We start from the raw sequence: 15643 nt of genomic DNA, 5'->3' as shown, positions 1-15643 counted from the left end.
TAAACATATTTAATAGAGTAACAAGGTATAATATAACACTGCATATCTGTAATAATCCCAAGATCAGAGGCCCATCACAAGTAACATGGGATAAATTTATACCAAAGCTATTTCCCAATAACAAACAATTACCCCCTTACACCCCCACCCTCCTACCCCTGCCAGCAATATGATGTGTGGTCAAAATACTTGTCCTTTATTTCAGTTATAACCTTTTCTCTATACTTAACTCTTTTGGGCCCTAAGAAAAATTCTGGAACAAAATCTTAGGATATGACTAAAGGTTTCTCTGGTCTTAAACGTAATTACCTCTATTTGCTTTGGGTGTCACCGAAGTGAGAGTCTATATTTCCTGGAGACTATGGTCTCCACAAACTGGTTAGTAAGGTGATCCCCACTGACATGCCCCAGGAAGAAAGAATTCTCACAATCTCTCAAGTACTCTAACAGACCAAATCTTTAAGGTCAAAAGAACTACCAAGTTCAGATTCCGCTTTTGTATGGTTTAGCTCTCTCAAGGTTTTTATTTGTCCTCATATTTCATTTCCAAAGGCCCTCACACCCGTATTACACCAGTGTCTGATCCATGTTTCTTGGTGTCTTATGTAGTAACCAGAGAGGGGTTAGAAGAAAAAGCCTCTGAGGCTGATCTATCTATCCACGAAGACCTCACTGACAAAGTAAAGGAAATATGACTACAGTGCTGACCCCTTTAATAATAAAGGTGATTATTTTATTTTGTAATATTTTTTAAAGGAAGGACTGTGTGGGTGGGAGTTTTAAGTATTTAGATGAAACAAAAATCCATTTAAAAATAATAATAAATAAGATGATTCAAAATGTTGTTTTTAAAAGAGACAAGGGTAAACCCAGATCATCTTACCAGATACACTCTAGATTCTAAGAAAGAAAACAATTCCCTTTTTTTTCTGATGAGGATACTGAGATTCAGACACATTTAACAACATGCCTAAGAACATGCAGCTAAGAAGCTGCAAAACTGGAAATTGAACTTCTCATTATCCTCTATCTAAATACTGGTTTGACCAATAGAACAAAGAAATGTATAGCCCACATAATAAAGCCTAAATGCTTTAGTCAAGATCATGAAACTCCTCCCTCCCACATGCTCTTTTTTTTTTTTTTTCGAAGAGTCCTTTCCTTAAAATATTTGGTGGAAGTCCAAATATGTAAAACAATTAAAAGCAGTGCTGCTTGGATTAAAGTGAGGATGGAGGGCCTTGAGTCCCCGAAAGACAGTTTGAAACAGATGATCTCTAAGGTCTCTTCCTTGGTTTGTAAGCCAAGACTTAATCTCCAAATTTCTATGACTTAGAAAAGCATTAAATGATATGTACACTCAAGGTTATGTAGATTTGTTTTTAAGACATACTGCTAGTAGGATTCCTGATTTATTGGATGTCAAAAAAGAAACACAATTCTCAATTCAAAAATATTTCTTAGTAGAAAAACATAATCCATATTCCTAAACAACTTGTAGGAGAAATGTGGACTGTGCAAAACCACGTCCAGAACTCTGACTGAGTTGACAGTTAAATGGCATCTAGGAAATGTGAACTTGGGCCCTCATATTAATGCACAGCAAAATTTCAATTTGACCTTCTCTCCACATGTGGGAGAAAGCACAAATCCTGATAAAAGAAGCTGATTTCAATTAATAAAATAAATTTATTTTATGTATGACTAGTCCAGTCTCAACTTGTAAATGCGCAGTATTGTATTATTACATAGAATGTTTAGAATGATTATCATTAAAGTATTCTACTATAATTTCCTCATGCATTTAATTACTTCAAAATACTAAATCATGTAATATATTTAAGAGTTTTTTTCACCAAAAAGTATTCTATGATTAATTTTGATCCTTGAAATTAATCTCTACCTCTAGCTCAGCATGATGCTAATGGAGATTCTGCGCTGTTATCTCTTTTAAGTGGCTGGGGTACTGGTTTGACTAGGGTGCTTGAATCTCTAAATTTCTAAACCAAATGTGACTGAATCTCTAAGCTCTAAATCAAATGTGACTGAGTTTTGAGCTTTTTGGGGGGACACAGAGCCCTAGTGAATCTGATGAAAGGTATGTGCCTTTCTCCTCGGAACACCGTAAAAAACAAAACAAAACAAACCATGACTCAACGTTTGGGGTGGGTTGTAAGATTCCTGATACTCTCCTCAGTGTGGATCCAAGGGCCCCAGACAAAGGATGTATACAGGGATTGGAGAGGTCTTCAGGGAAGGGGAACTGTGTTCTCCAGCTTCAAAACTTACTGGTACTGACATTTGTAGGTTCTAATCTACATCAGGGTTTCTCAGTTTCAGCACTATTGCCATTTTGGACCAGATAATTTTTCGTGAGGAGCTGACCTGTACATTGTATGATGTTTAACAACATCTCTGGCCTCTATCCACTAGAAACTAGTAGCACCTCCCACTTATGACAATCAAAAAATGTCTTTAGACATTGCCAAATGTCACTTTTGGGGACAAAATCACCCCTGGTTGAGAACAACTATTTTAAACAATGATTAGATTTAATTCTGAAAAGAAGGGCTATTCAAAATATGTTATTCTATTTGGTGCTTGTTTATATATGTAATATCTTTTCTACTTTAGGAGTTTTAACCATGCATGTCTTTTCTTCCAACTATACCAAAAGCAGTTTAAGGTCATCTTTTTTTGCATTCCATAAAGTTTAGCATAGTGCCAAACACATAATAAGTACTTAATAGACACTTAATCAATCTATCTTGAAGGAGGATTCTCTTTCCAAGCCAACCGTTTGATCTCTCGTATTTGTAACATATTCTCTCCAACAGAAAATGAATCAAAACTTTAGTATCAAAATAAATCATGTATATCCCAAAGTGGTTCATGTGGTTAAAAATTAAATAAAAAAATAAATAAGTAAAATAAAGGACTTATAGCTCTAGTATAATTCATGAAAGTTATTCTCAGGAAATACTTATTCTGGTATTTAGTTTGTTTACAACACTAAAGAAATAGTATCTTCAGTTAAATACAGTCTGTAATTTTTTCCCCTGGCTCTCCCTAAATACACCAAAATAGCAGAATGACAAACACATTGCAGCGAATTAACACACCACCATGATAACTTAGAAAAGCTTTGTTCTCATTGTCATCATGAGGTCATTTAAATCTCTTGCCACAGATCATAGTTGTTTATGTTCTAAGTTCTGAAAAATATGCCCATCCCAGAAGCTTCTTGGCATAGTCACAAGAACATTTTTTAGAGACAGTTTAGCCTCATTTGAGAGCAGCCACTATGTGGCTGCAAAATAGCTTCATTATAACTGTTTTTAGTTTTGCACAAATTTTTTTTTAAAAATTGAACTATATATCCAAGGACAGCAGAATTACTTAAAAACATAAATTATGTTTTTTATGTTTTTGAAACTAAGGGGCAAAAACTCTTTCAAAGCCAACCACACGAATACAGACGATTCAATTACGACAATATTAATTTAAGTGCAACTCATTCAGAATTGTTTTGGCAATGTGTATTCATACAAAAATACATATAAATATCCTCTCAAAATCCACTAAAACAAGAATACACATTCCTCCTGATCTTACTCATTTGAAATATTTGAAAATCTTTAAGGGCAGGACATGAACAACTTAAAATAACTCAACTAAATACTACAATCAAAAAATTTTGTTTTATAAAAACAAAATGCACGTTTTAAGACTTCTGATACAGAGACTGGTACTTTTTATTTAAATAAAGATTTGAATCCATTGAAAATATTTATGAACACTTACGGCGCAACCTTTTTTTATGGTTGTATGTTATAACTCTGACCATGTAACATTCAATTTCAAATGTAAATATCCACCACCACCACCAGCCAAACCCCTAACTTGAAATCCACTGGGAGTACAAGCCTTTTTAAGGGAAAACCAGTGGCCATGCTCTGGAGGAACATTGAAATCAAAGGTACCCTCTCTCAGCTAGCCAGTTACCTCCAATGGTGTGGGGAGAGGGAAGGACACATTTATTCATACAACTTAAGTCACAGAGACATTTGGTCCTATTTGAATAATGGGGATCTTTGCCACAGTGTCATTTTTACTCCATGGTAGGGTTAGGTGATTATGTAAAAAGGGCATCTTTAAAGTATACTGGAAAAGCCAAATCATCAATCTTTGTTTTCTAATTTTTAATATTAATTTATTATCATTATTTTTTAAATCATCAATCTTTTTAATCAGAAAGATGAAGAATTGAGCTATTTTCAACAACTGCTCTGGTTCAGGATCTCATTATTTTTTTTTAACTTCTGTAATTTCCTCTCTCCTTAACTCTGACAGTAGCATAGTCTTCTATTCTCCACTGTTTATTACAGTTACAAGTTTGTATTTATTTGGGGGATTAAAAAAAAAATTAATGGGGTAGACCATGGTGGCTCAGCAGGCAGAGTTCTTGCCTGCCATGCTGGAGACTCGGGTTCGATTCCCACCCAGTGCCTGCCCATGCAAAAAAAAAAAAAATTAAATTAATGATTATTTCCTTACTAGACAGGAAGCTCCATAAGGGTAGAGGCTTATTAAGACAGCTTATTTTTTTCAACATGGTTAGTGGCTAGTCAAGGTCTTGGCAAACAGCATGTACCTAATAAATGTCTGTTGAATAAAAGTGCAAATGAAAGGATAACTGAGTCAAATTTGTTCCTAATATTATGGACAGGGAGAAACAATGCATTAAATTAAAAATAAACAAGCCCTGGGAACATAGCACAGATTACCAATCAGCCTGAGCCAACAAATCTTTGGATGTATTTAATATTCTGTTAGAATACTATTATATCTACTATGTAGAAACAATACAGAAAGATAGCTATAATAAGGATAATTAGGATAAGAGGGTAGAGGTAAACCTGTTGGATTGGGGACTGCTGCTTATGGCAATAGTAAGGTATATGAGAACTCTATTTTCTGTAAACCAACAACTTATCTAATTAAAAAACAAACAAAACAGTTAATTTTTATCTTCCAAAAAATTCAATGATGTATCCATTGATGTTACCCAAAAATGTGTGTTGAATGATATATGCTAATACTTTTTGCTGTTGTTGACTGCCTAAAAGTTATTTCACTGGGTAGCAACTGTTGAACATTTATCTTAAATTTGTGTTTATCACACTCCAACCTCCTTCAATGATGTATCCATTGATGTTACCCAAAAATGTGTGTTGAATGATATATGCTAATACTTTTTGCTGTTGTTGACTGCCTAAAAGTTATTTCACTGGGTAGCAACTGTTGAACATTTATCTTAAATTTGTGTTTATCACACTCCAACCTCCTCTAAACCTACTTTTACTCTCCCTTAAAATGAAACTTTCCATTTGCAAGTGCATTCAGTTTACTGTGAGCCAAGCTGTCCATGCTTCTCAGAATCAAATGTTCTTACAAAGCTGACTTCAAATACAAGACAACATTTGGGCCTCATTAAGGAGCTATTGTTTCATGTATTTGTCTGTGCTTTATTTGTATGTTTTCTTTGCCTTTCAAGTAGTTTGTAATCACAATGTATATAACATCAAGCTGCCCCAGTACTAAGAGACTAAAATTCTGGCCAAGTCTGGTGAAGCCATCCTGTTATTTAACTTACGGCAAAGAGGACTAAAGAACTACTTGTTCTACTGTTATTTTCGTACTAAGGTTAACAGACAAGGTAGAAACTAAATGAAGACTTTTCACTGCATGGCTGAGATAAAAGGAAACTAAAGGAATTTTTCAGAGTCCAGTCAAAACAAGAAAGCTTGAACAGAATGTTAAGTTAGTGAAGAAGCAGGGAGTTTTCTTTGGGGGGCATAAACTAATCCACTACGGTTTAGCATGGGTCCTGGGTTTAAATGGGATGTTAGTCAAGGAGGCAGGAGACAAAGCTTGGAAGCCTGATCATGGCTGAAAGTTCCATCAGAGACCACTACATGAAACTAGAATCCTCAAGGATGTTCTCAGTGGCTGATACCCCTCCCCTCCATCTCAGAGCGAATACATGCCTACATGGGCTTTGGCTATGGTCAGAACAAGGGAAATAAAATGTTTCCAGAAGCTCATAAATTCACAGGCTTGTGGCTGGAATTCACACTCCTGTGTGGCCCAAAACACTTTATCCAAAATTTTATTTTCAAGTGGCCTTGGATTGGAATTGCCCTTAGGTACCAGGTAAATATTCTCTAAAGAAAACACCTTTGACTCAGGCCTCTGGGAATTCCGACTGGTAAAGAAAGACCCAAGGGCATCACAGTCAAAGTTCACTAAATATAACAACAAAAAGATAACCTAAGTAAGGCAGAAGACGTGAATAGCTATTTCTCAAAAGAAGATATACAAATAATCAATAAGCACATGAAAAGATACTCAATATCATTAATAATTTGGGAAACGCTAATCAAAACCACAATGGGTTACCACTTCACATTCACTAGGATGGCTATTATTTAAAACAAAAAAAAGGAAGTAACAAGTGTTGGCAAGGATGCAGAGAAATAGGAACCTTTTACACTGCTGATAGGAATGGAAAATGGTACAGCTGCTGTGGAAAACAGTTTGGTGGTTCCTCAAAAAGTTAAACAGAACTACCATAAGACCTGGCAATCCTATTCTAGGTTTATATCCAAAGAACTGAAAGCAAAATATTTGTACACCAAATTTAAAGCAGGATTACAATAGCCAAAAGTTGGAAACAACCCAAGGGTCCCTCAACAGATGAACGGATAAACATAAGGTGATATATACATACAATGGAATACTATTCAGTCATGAAAAGGAATGGAGTTCTGATACACACTGTTTACATGAGTGGACCTTGAAGATATGTGAGTGAAATAAGTCAGACACAAAGGGACAGACACCGTATGAGTCCACTTAAATGAAACTGGAAGACAGATTGTGAGCTTTATATCAATGTTAAATTCCTTGAAATTAGTTACTGTACTTAAAGTGGTTGCATAAGTGAATATCCTTGTTCTTAGGAAACATATCAAAGTATTAAGAGTTCAAAGAACATGATGTTTATAACCCACTTACAAATGTTTACAAAAAAGACAAAGATGTAGAGATAGATGAATGGATACATGGATAGACAGAAAGATATGCAAATGCAGCAAAATGTTAAAATTTGGTAGGTCTGGGTATTTGGGTCAGAGGTATACTGGAGTTCTCTGAATACGTTTTGTATTATTTTTGTTGTCTGTGAGTTTGAAATTATTTCAAAATAAAAGTTTAAAAAATGCACTAAATAGACTAAACCAGAGTAAGCAGAAACAAAAACTGATAGCTCCACAAAGAATACAAAATTTGGAATTATCACTATGGAATATAAAGTAAGCATATTTAAAGAAAAAAAGGGGAAATTAAAAAATCAGACTATCAAAAGGGATGAGACAGACTTGAATGGAAAAAAATTTAAACTTCCTGAAATAAAAAAATAACTGAAATTAAAGAGTAGATTTGACAGTGCTGAAAAGAACTAATGAACTGAAAGAAAAAAGCTGAGGAAATTTCCAAGCATGCCAAGCAGATTCAAAGTTATGGAAAATACCAGGTTATGAGACAGAGGGAGAAAATACCACACATATCAAATGGGACTTTCAGAGGAGAAAATGCAGAAAAGGCAGTATTTTAAGAGAAAATGGGTAAGAATATTTCAGGAGATGAAAATACCAATCTTTAGGACTCAGGATCCCAATTAATTCCAAGAAAGAGTAAAACTAACAAGCAACAAATGACCTAGATATTTCATAATGAAACTCTGTAACACCAAAAATAAGGGCAAGATCTTAAAAGCCAAGGACAGAAGACAGTACTGTGGAACAAAACCATTCTTTTTTGGACAGGGTTCAAGAGTGGGTCCCTGGATCGTGGCATTAAGATATTGCTTTCTTCAAATTATACAGGCTTCCTCACTTGTAACTGTGTCAACCGAAGTCAAGGGAAAATCACAGTTAGTTTGTCCCTCCCCAGGAAGAAGTTAACGGGGGAATGGCTTAGTTCACCCAGGGCAAAAGCAGACACCTATACTTCTTTAATCCTCAATATGTGCTACCTTACCACCACAACCTACCTTGAATCTACTAGAAATAATCTCATTCTGCCTATTATCTCTATTCATTTTGATTATCACAAAAAGTTTCTTATCACCAGGTTTTCTCTGATCACCCATATTTTAATCCACTGAAAGTAACTGTATAGCCACCACTCTTCTGCCCTCATTTCCCTCCTTTTAGCTTTTGTAGTGGGTGATGGACTCACTTATTAATAATTAGAGGACCATGCTAGACCAACTGATGAAAGAATATCTTGATCCAAAGACTATGATTATTCCAACCATGTGTACCAGAGTTACGTAAGCATAAAGCGACACATTTTATAAATGTGGCCATATCATATCTATTCCACATCAGCTATTCAAATGACACTATAAAGAGAGTAAAAAGACAAATCAAATCTAGGAGATGGTATCTGTAAAACATATGACCGATAAAAGACCAATCTAAAATACACAAAGAACTCCAATGAGTTATTAAGGTAAAGACAATGTTACACAAAAATGGCTAAAAGATATGAACAAGCATTTTACAGAAGAAAAAAAAAGAAAAACCATGAATAAATGCTCTTCCTTATTAATTAAGTAAATGTCTGAATAATTCTTTAAAAATCTACATCATGTCACATCAGACACTTTTGTTTCTCTAAAGTCTATCCTGAGGTCTAAAAAACGCTTTGTGATTTGGCCACCTCTCTGACCTCATTTTCTACTTCTCTCTTCTTTCCTGGCTCATTTTTCTCCAGCCACACTTGCTTCCTTCTCATTTCTGGCATATCAAAAATGTTTCCTCCTCAGGGTACCATTTTTTGTTTCCTCTGCCTGAAATGCTCTTTCCCAGGATAAAACATGACATGCACCACCATTTCATTACATCTTTGTTCAAATGTTGTCAATGAATCCTTCCCTGACTATCCTATTTAAAATGTTATCTACTTTTACCTCTGAAATGAAGTCGCCATCTCACCTTTATGTTTTCCCCCCCCATAGTATGTGATCACTAGCTGACAAAGTATATATTTTACCTATTTATTTGTTTGCTAATGCCCTTTCTCTCCCCTACTCTCAAACACACACACACTAGGATATAGGGTCGCATAAAGGCCTGGACCTTTGTCTATTTTGTTCATCTCCAGAGACAAGAACAGAGCCTTGCATGCAGTAAAAACCCAATAAACATTTAGAATAATATGCACATTAAAACCATAATTAGACACATTACTTCTATAGTCAACTAGCAAAACTACAAAGCCTGGCAACATCAAGTAATGGTAAGGATGAAGAACTATGGGAACTCACGTGAGTATAAAACGGTACAAGCACCTGGGAAAACAATTTGGCAAGATCTAGTAATGGTAGAAATGAACGTGTTCCACAACCAAGAAATTCTATAACTATCCAAGAAATTCCACATATACCTAGGTAACCTAGTCCAAGAATATTCACAAAGGTATTTTTATAATAGCAAATAAACTATAATAGCCTGGCAACCAAATGTACACAATGTGATATATTTATACAATGGAATTCCTTGTCATAGTGAAAATGAATGGGCCAAATTTACACCTATGGACAAGAATTTATAACTTTCAAAAACAAAATGTTAGGAGCAAACGGCAAGTGACAGAAGAATACATAGAGGAGGCTTTTTATAAAGTTCCACAAAATTAAACACAAACCTTTATGGATAAATGCATAAGCAGTAAAACTACAAAAAAAGTAGAGGGAATGATAAGCACAAAATGTAGTTTCCTAATTTCCCCTGGTAGGGGAAAGAAGATTTAATTGGGGAATCTCATAAGGAACTGTATGTATAGGTAATGTTCTTTCTTAAGTTGGGTTCATTTTACTATTTTCTCTTTAAATTATTCAGATACATTATGTATATCTTTATATCTATGATTTTTCTCCACAATAAAACATAAAATAAAAAAAGAAGTCGATAACAAATGTGTACTAAGTTGGCTTTCCCCTGCCTTTTGTCATTTAATTCCCTTAAAAAAAAAAGTAAATGCTAAAATAGGTACTCAAACCCAGATTTTCTGACTTCAAATTTTCTATGCTCTTTCAATGATCTGAGTAGACTGGGATATTAGACTATCTCAAGTTTCATTATAAGAGGTTCGTTAATCTATGGATTTATTTTAAAAATCCACCTGTAAAAATTAAGGAAATACCCTATACATCTTATGATTGCAGGTGGTTTCCTAGACTTGACAGCCAAAGTGCGAGCAATGAAAAAAGAAATAGATAAGTGGGGTCTCCTCAAAACTGAACACTTTTATGTATCACAGACCTTTGCAGGAAAGCAAAAAGGCAGCCTATACAATAGGAGACCATATTTGGAAACTACTTATCAGATAAGGGTTTAATATTCAGAATATATAAAGAGATTCTTCAATTTAACAAAAAGTAACCCAATTTAAAACTTGGCAAATGACATGAACAGACACTTTTCAGAAGAGGAAACACAAATGGCTAAAAGGCACATGAAAAGAGGCTCAACTTCACTGGCTATTAGGGAAATGCCAATCAAAACCCAATGAGATATCATTTCACACTCACTAGAATGGTCTTTGTCAAAAAAACCAAAAAATGACAAGTGCTGGAGAGGATGTGGAAAAAGAGGCACATTAATCCACTGTTGCTGGGAATGTACAATGGTACAACCATTCTGGAAGGCAGTTTAGTGGTTCCTCAAGAAGCTAATATAAAATTGCCATATGATCCAACAATCCCATTATTAGGGATATATTCAGAGGAACTTAAGGCAAGGACACAAACAGGCATTTGCACACTAATGTTTACAGCAGCATTATTTATAACTGCCAAGAGATAGAAACAGCCCATATGTCCATCAACAGAAGAGTGGCTAAACAAGCTGTGGTAGATATATATACAATGGAATATTATGCAGCTGTAAGACAGAATAAAGTCATGAAGCATGTAGCAATGTGGATGAAGCTTGAGGACAATATACTGAGTAAAATTAGCCAGAAACAAAAGGACAAAAACTGTATGGTTTCACTAATATGAACTAACATTAATGAGAATTCGGAGAGTTAAAGAACACAAGTAATCATGAGATAGAAATAGGGTAGAGACTGGGTATCTGGTGCTGAAGGAGTACAGAATGTGCAAAATGATTGATTTCTTTTGTGAAAATTCATAAATGGATAGCAGAATACTATTTGATGGCAGCACAATAATATAAGTACACTGAATGAAGCTGAATGTGAGTATGGTAGAGGGAGAAGGGCTGAGGCATGTATGAAACTAGAAGGAAAGACAGACGACTGAGACTGAGATGGTATAATTTAGGAATGCCTACAGTGGACAATGATGGTGATTAAATGTACAAATATAAAAATGTTTTTGCATGAGGAAGGACAAATGGATGTCAATATTGCAAGGTGTTGAAAATGGATGGTATTTAGGAAAAAGTACAATCAATGTAAGCGAGGGTCTATAGTCAACAATAACATTATAATATGCTTCCACTGAATGTACCAAAGGCTAAATGTCAAAACTAAACTCAATAAGTGGGGGATATAGGGGCAGGGTATGGGATTCTTTGTGGAAAAGGAAACGTCCTCATATAGATTGTGATGACAAAAGCACGGCTAGTGATTATACTTGGAACCATTGATTTTTTACTTAGGTTGGATTGTATGATGTGTGAATAAAACTTTTAAAATGAACAGAGATATACAGCTGCTAGAGAAAATGCAAAGGAAGAGATGGATCTATTCACTGCTGATAAGGAAGTAGAGTGGTGAAGTCCCTCTGGAGGGCAGTGTGGTGGTTCCACGGGACTAGGGGTGGGGCTGCCATATGATTCTGCAACCCTGTTGCTTAGTATGTACTTGGAGGAACTGAGAGTGAGGACACGAATGGACATTTGCACAATGGTGTTTTTTGGCAGTAGTATTCATGATTTGCAATGGGTGGAGGTGGTCTAAGGGTACACTGAGCAATGGAAGGGGGAACTGTGGTATATACATACAAGGGACTACTGAACGGCTGCAAGGAATGAAGTTGTGAGGCATGCAACTAGGTGAATGAATGAATCTTAAGGACAGTATGTTGAGTGAAATGTCAGAAACAAAACGACAAATATTATTATGCCTCTTTCATATGAATTAACTATAACATACAAATTTGGAGAACTGAAGTAGAGCACAGATTATCAGGTTGGGGCCTATTGTAAACATTCTTAGATTATAAATTCTTCTAGTAGTCACATCTATTCCAGAGTTGTAACTATTATTTCTAAATTCTGAGATGTTCACCTATTTGTATACAATCTGGTTGTTCCCTGGAACTTCGGGTATTTGAATGACACCTGAGACTCAGAATTAGAGCTCTGAAATTAAGAAAGTCAGCATTTCCCCAAACAGCAACTGTTAAAAAAGTTGACAGAGTGATCAGACTTCAACGAGAGATATGAATGAAGCTGATCTGGATAGGACAAAGGTAAATCAGAATACAGGGCAAAGGATGATATGGTCTGTATTTTAAAACTTTTAACTTCTGTGTGAGACCAAAGGAAGTGAAGTTTATTTGGTGCAAGATTTACATTTTTGGTAGTATATTATCTAATCTAAGTTGTATGATCAGTTTATTCAAATACCATAATTACATGGAATCTTGAATAGGGAGTGAGATCTTGTTGGTTTTTACAGGTTAGTGTGATGCTTGATACATGCCAAAGTAATTTGGGCAGAGAATACAAAGGTATTTGGAAAGTCCTCTTGGGGGACCGGGGAGAAAGGATGAAATACTAAATTTCCCCAGCTGGGGAACTCCTGATACTCTCGCAAGCAGTGGGGACAACCAATTCTATAGGCTGAGCCCTCACTCTTGGGGTTTGCCTCTATGAAACTTATTCCTCCAAAGGACAGCTAAGCCTGCTTATAATTATGCCTATGAGTCACCCCCAGAGAACCTCTTTTGTTGCTCAGATGTGTCCTTTCTCTCTAAGTCAACTTGGCAGGTAAACTCACTGCCCTTCCCGCTATGTGGGACTTGACTCCCAGAGGTGTAAATTTCCCTGGTAATGTGGGACAGAACTCCTAGGATAAGTCAGGACCTGCACCATAAGATTGAGAAAGTATTCTTGACCAAAAGGGGGATGAGCACAATGAGAGAAAATGATTTCAGAGAGTCAAAATATTATCCTGGAGGTTATTATTATGTATTATATAGACACCCATTTTTAGATTACAGTGTACTGGAGTGGCTAGAGGGAAGCACCTGAAACTGCTGAATTGTATTTCAGCAGCCTTGATTCGTGAAGATGATTATATAACAGTGTAGCTTTTACTATGTGACTGTGTGATTGTGAAAACCTTGTGGCTGATGCTCCCTTTATCTAAGGTATGGACAGATAAGTGAAAAAAAATAAGGACAATAAATAAAGAAAGAAAAAACTGGGGTAGACTACAATACTAGTGGTTGATGAGAGGGATGGGTAAAGGGCTATGGGATGTATGGTCATTTTATTGAAATGATGCAAATGTTCTAAAAGTGATCATGGTGATGAATGCACAACTGTTGAATGATATTGTGAGCCACTGATTGTTTACTTTGGATGGACTATATGGAGTGTGGAGATACTCAATAAAAATATTTTTTTAAAATCCAAATGTAAACTGACAACTTTAAACTCAGGAATGGTCTAATTATTTTCCTTCCTGGAAGAGTTTCGGACCACAGAAGCTGTTAATATATAAAGTTATTCTGAAGCTAGGGTACAAGTAAAATGGCATTTCTAGGTCCTTGTTACAAAAATAAAAGGAAATGAAAACACTCCAATCTCCTTAGCAGTCCAGTATTTAACAATCTTTCTAACAGATAATTACATCTAATCCAAGCTAGATCTTTCCTGCTGCAATCCAGATAATTTATTCCACACTTACTGATGTCCATTTTTATACATTAAGCATATATTCTGATTTTTCTATTATGATTTTCCAAATAACTATTACAAAAGCACAGTGTTCTCCCAAACCTTTTCCTATCACGGCACACAAAGAAAAATGGTAACAGTGTATAATACACTGGAGTAAATGGAGGAGGCACTAAAGAAGGAAATTGGCTGGGGACTCTGGCTTGCCCAAGAGCTAAAGGGATCAATATCTTGGTATTATGTAATATACTGGTAGAATATTAGTGCAAATCTTGGATACAGAGAATCATTTCAGGTTTAATCTTTCAATTTTTCTAATATTTATAATTAACTTGGAGTCTATTTTATTGGCAATATCCTCTAAGCAACATAAAAAGCCATTATAGAATGAGAGTAATATAGAAGGAAAGTAACATTAAAACTTATAATTTTAATATTTCCATTGCTTGTCTTATAAGCAAGTACTGTTTCTATTCTGAGAAAATCTATGATAGTTCAAGCATTCTTTGAGTCCAAAAAGATATTAGAATTTTGGAATACCAATGAATAAAATACACACCTAGAAGCTTGCAATGTTCAACAGCAAATACTCAAGACTCCCCCCTGCCTGTTTTGAACCTTTAGAATAGCTCAATGATCAGAAGGCAGGTTTATCAGCCACTGTCCCCAAGACATGTGACCATGGCTGCAGTCCAAAATACCTGTGTACTCCGAGAAAGTTGTGAGAACACAAGGCAGTCATCCCAAGTAAGCACTTCTTAAAAAAAATAAAAAAATTGAGGTTTTTGTGTGCCTTAGTGTACACAATGGTAAACACATGCAGACTGGGAAAAGCATTAAGCTAAGCAGTCAGGCACCAAACTTAGCTAGTAATTAAGGAAAAGAACATTAAAAAAATATTTAATGGGTTCTACAGTCAGATCAAAATTTGATCTCTATTTCTTTTACCTCATAGCTTGATGATCTTGAGCAAGCTTATGATTCAGTTTTCTCTTCTGCAAAATGGGGTCAGTCACTTTGAAGATTTTAAGAGTTTTGTGTAATATTGTTTGTAAAGCACTTAAGCTTAGTTGCTGATACATAAGAGAAATGCAATAAAATATGAGTTTTTCCACCTTCCCTCATGGATATTTTAAAATGTACTTCTTCTGGCTCAAAAGTATGTACTCAAATAAATTACTTAAATTTTTTTTTAAATCTTCTTGTGCTTTTACAGAAAGGAGTGATAAGAGCACAAAATGAAATATATTTTATGACATTTATAAGCTGACAATGCCTATAAAAGTTTAATTAAACCCCATGCAGATAAACTTGCCTATTAATGCAAGCCAATTCTCAGGGAAGCACATATCTTCAAAGTACACACTTCAATTTAATAGTATGGCACATTATTTCAAATACCAAAGGAAATGTACCCAAGTCAAATTACTGTCACTCATCTATCCAAGTCAAAATTACTGGCACTCATCTTTTGGCAAACTTGGGATCCGATTTTTAAGTTCAGGCCAAATAATTTTACAGATAGAAGTTTTCCATGCCAGTGAATGAGTGATTTGAACTAAGGACATAGCTCATTGATAGCTCATTTGATGAGAGGCATTTCATCCATCTTCAATGAAGACTGACAGGAGTAA

The 15643-nt window shown here is 35.3% G+C and overlaps 1 protein-coding gene across 3 annotated transcripts in view; it reads right to left on the bottom strand.

Moving 5' to 3' along the window:
- ESF1 (ESF1 nucleolar pre-rRNA processing protein) overlaps positions 1–15643 on the bottom strand; it is a 64910-nt gene that overhangs the window by 12816 nt on the left and 36451 nt on the right. The gene's annotated exons all lie outside the window — the stretch shown is intronic.

The sequence above is a fragment of the Tamandua tetradactyla genome, chromosome 1 (assembly GCF_023851605.1).
Source record: "Tamandua tetradactyla isolate mTamTet1 chromosome 1, mTamTet1.pri, whole genome shotgun sequence".
Taxonomy (NCBI): domain Eukaryota; kingdom Metazoa; phylum Chordata; class Mammalia; order Pilosa; family Myrmecophagidae; genus Tamandua; species Tamandua tetradactyla.
Note: the sequence above shows the minus strand (reverse complement) of the source record. Positions and strands in the feature narration are given on the sequence as shown.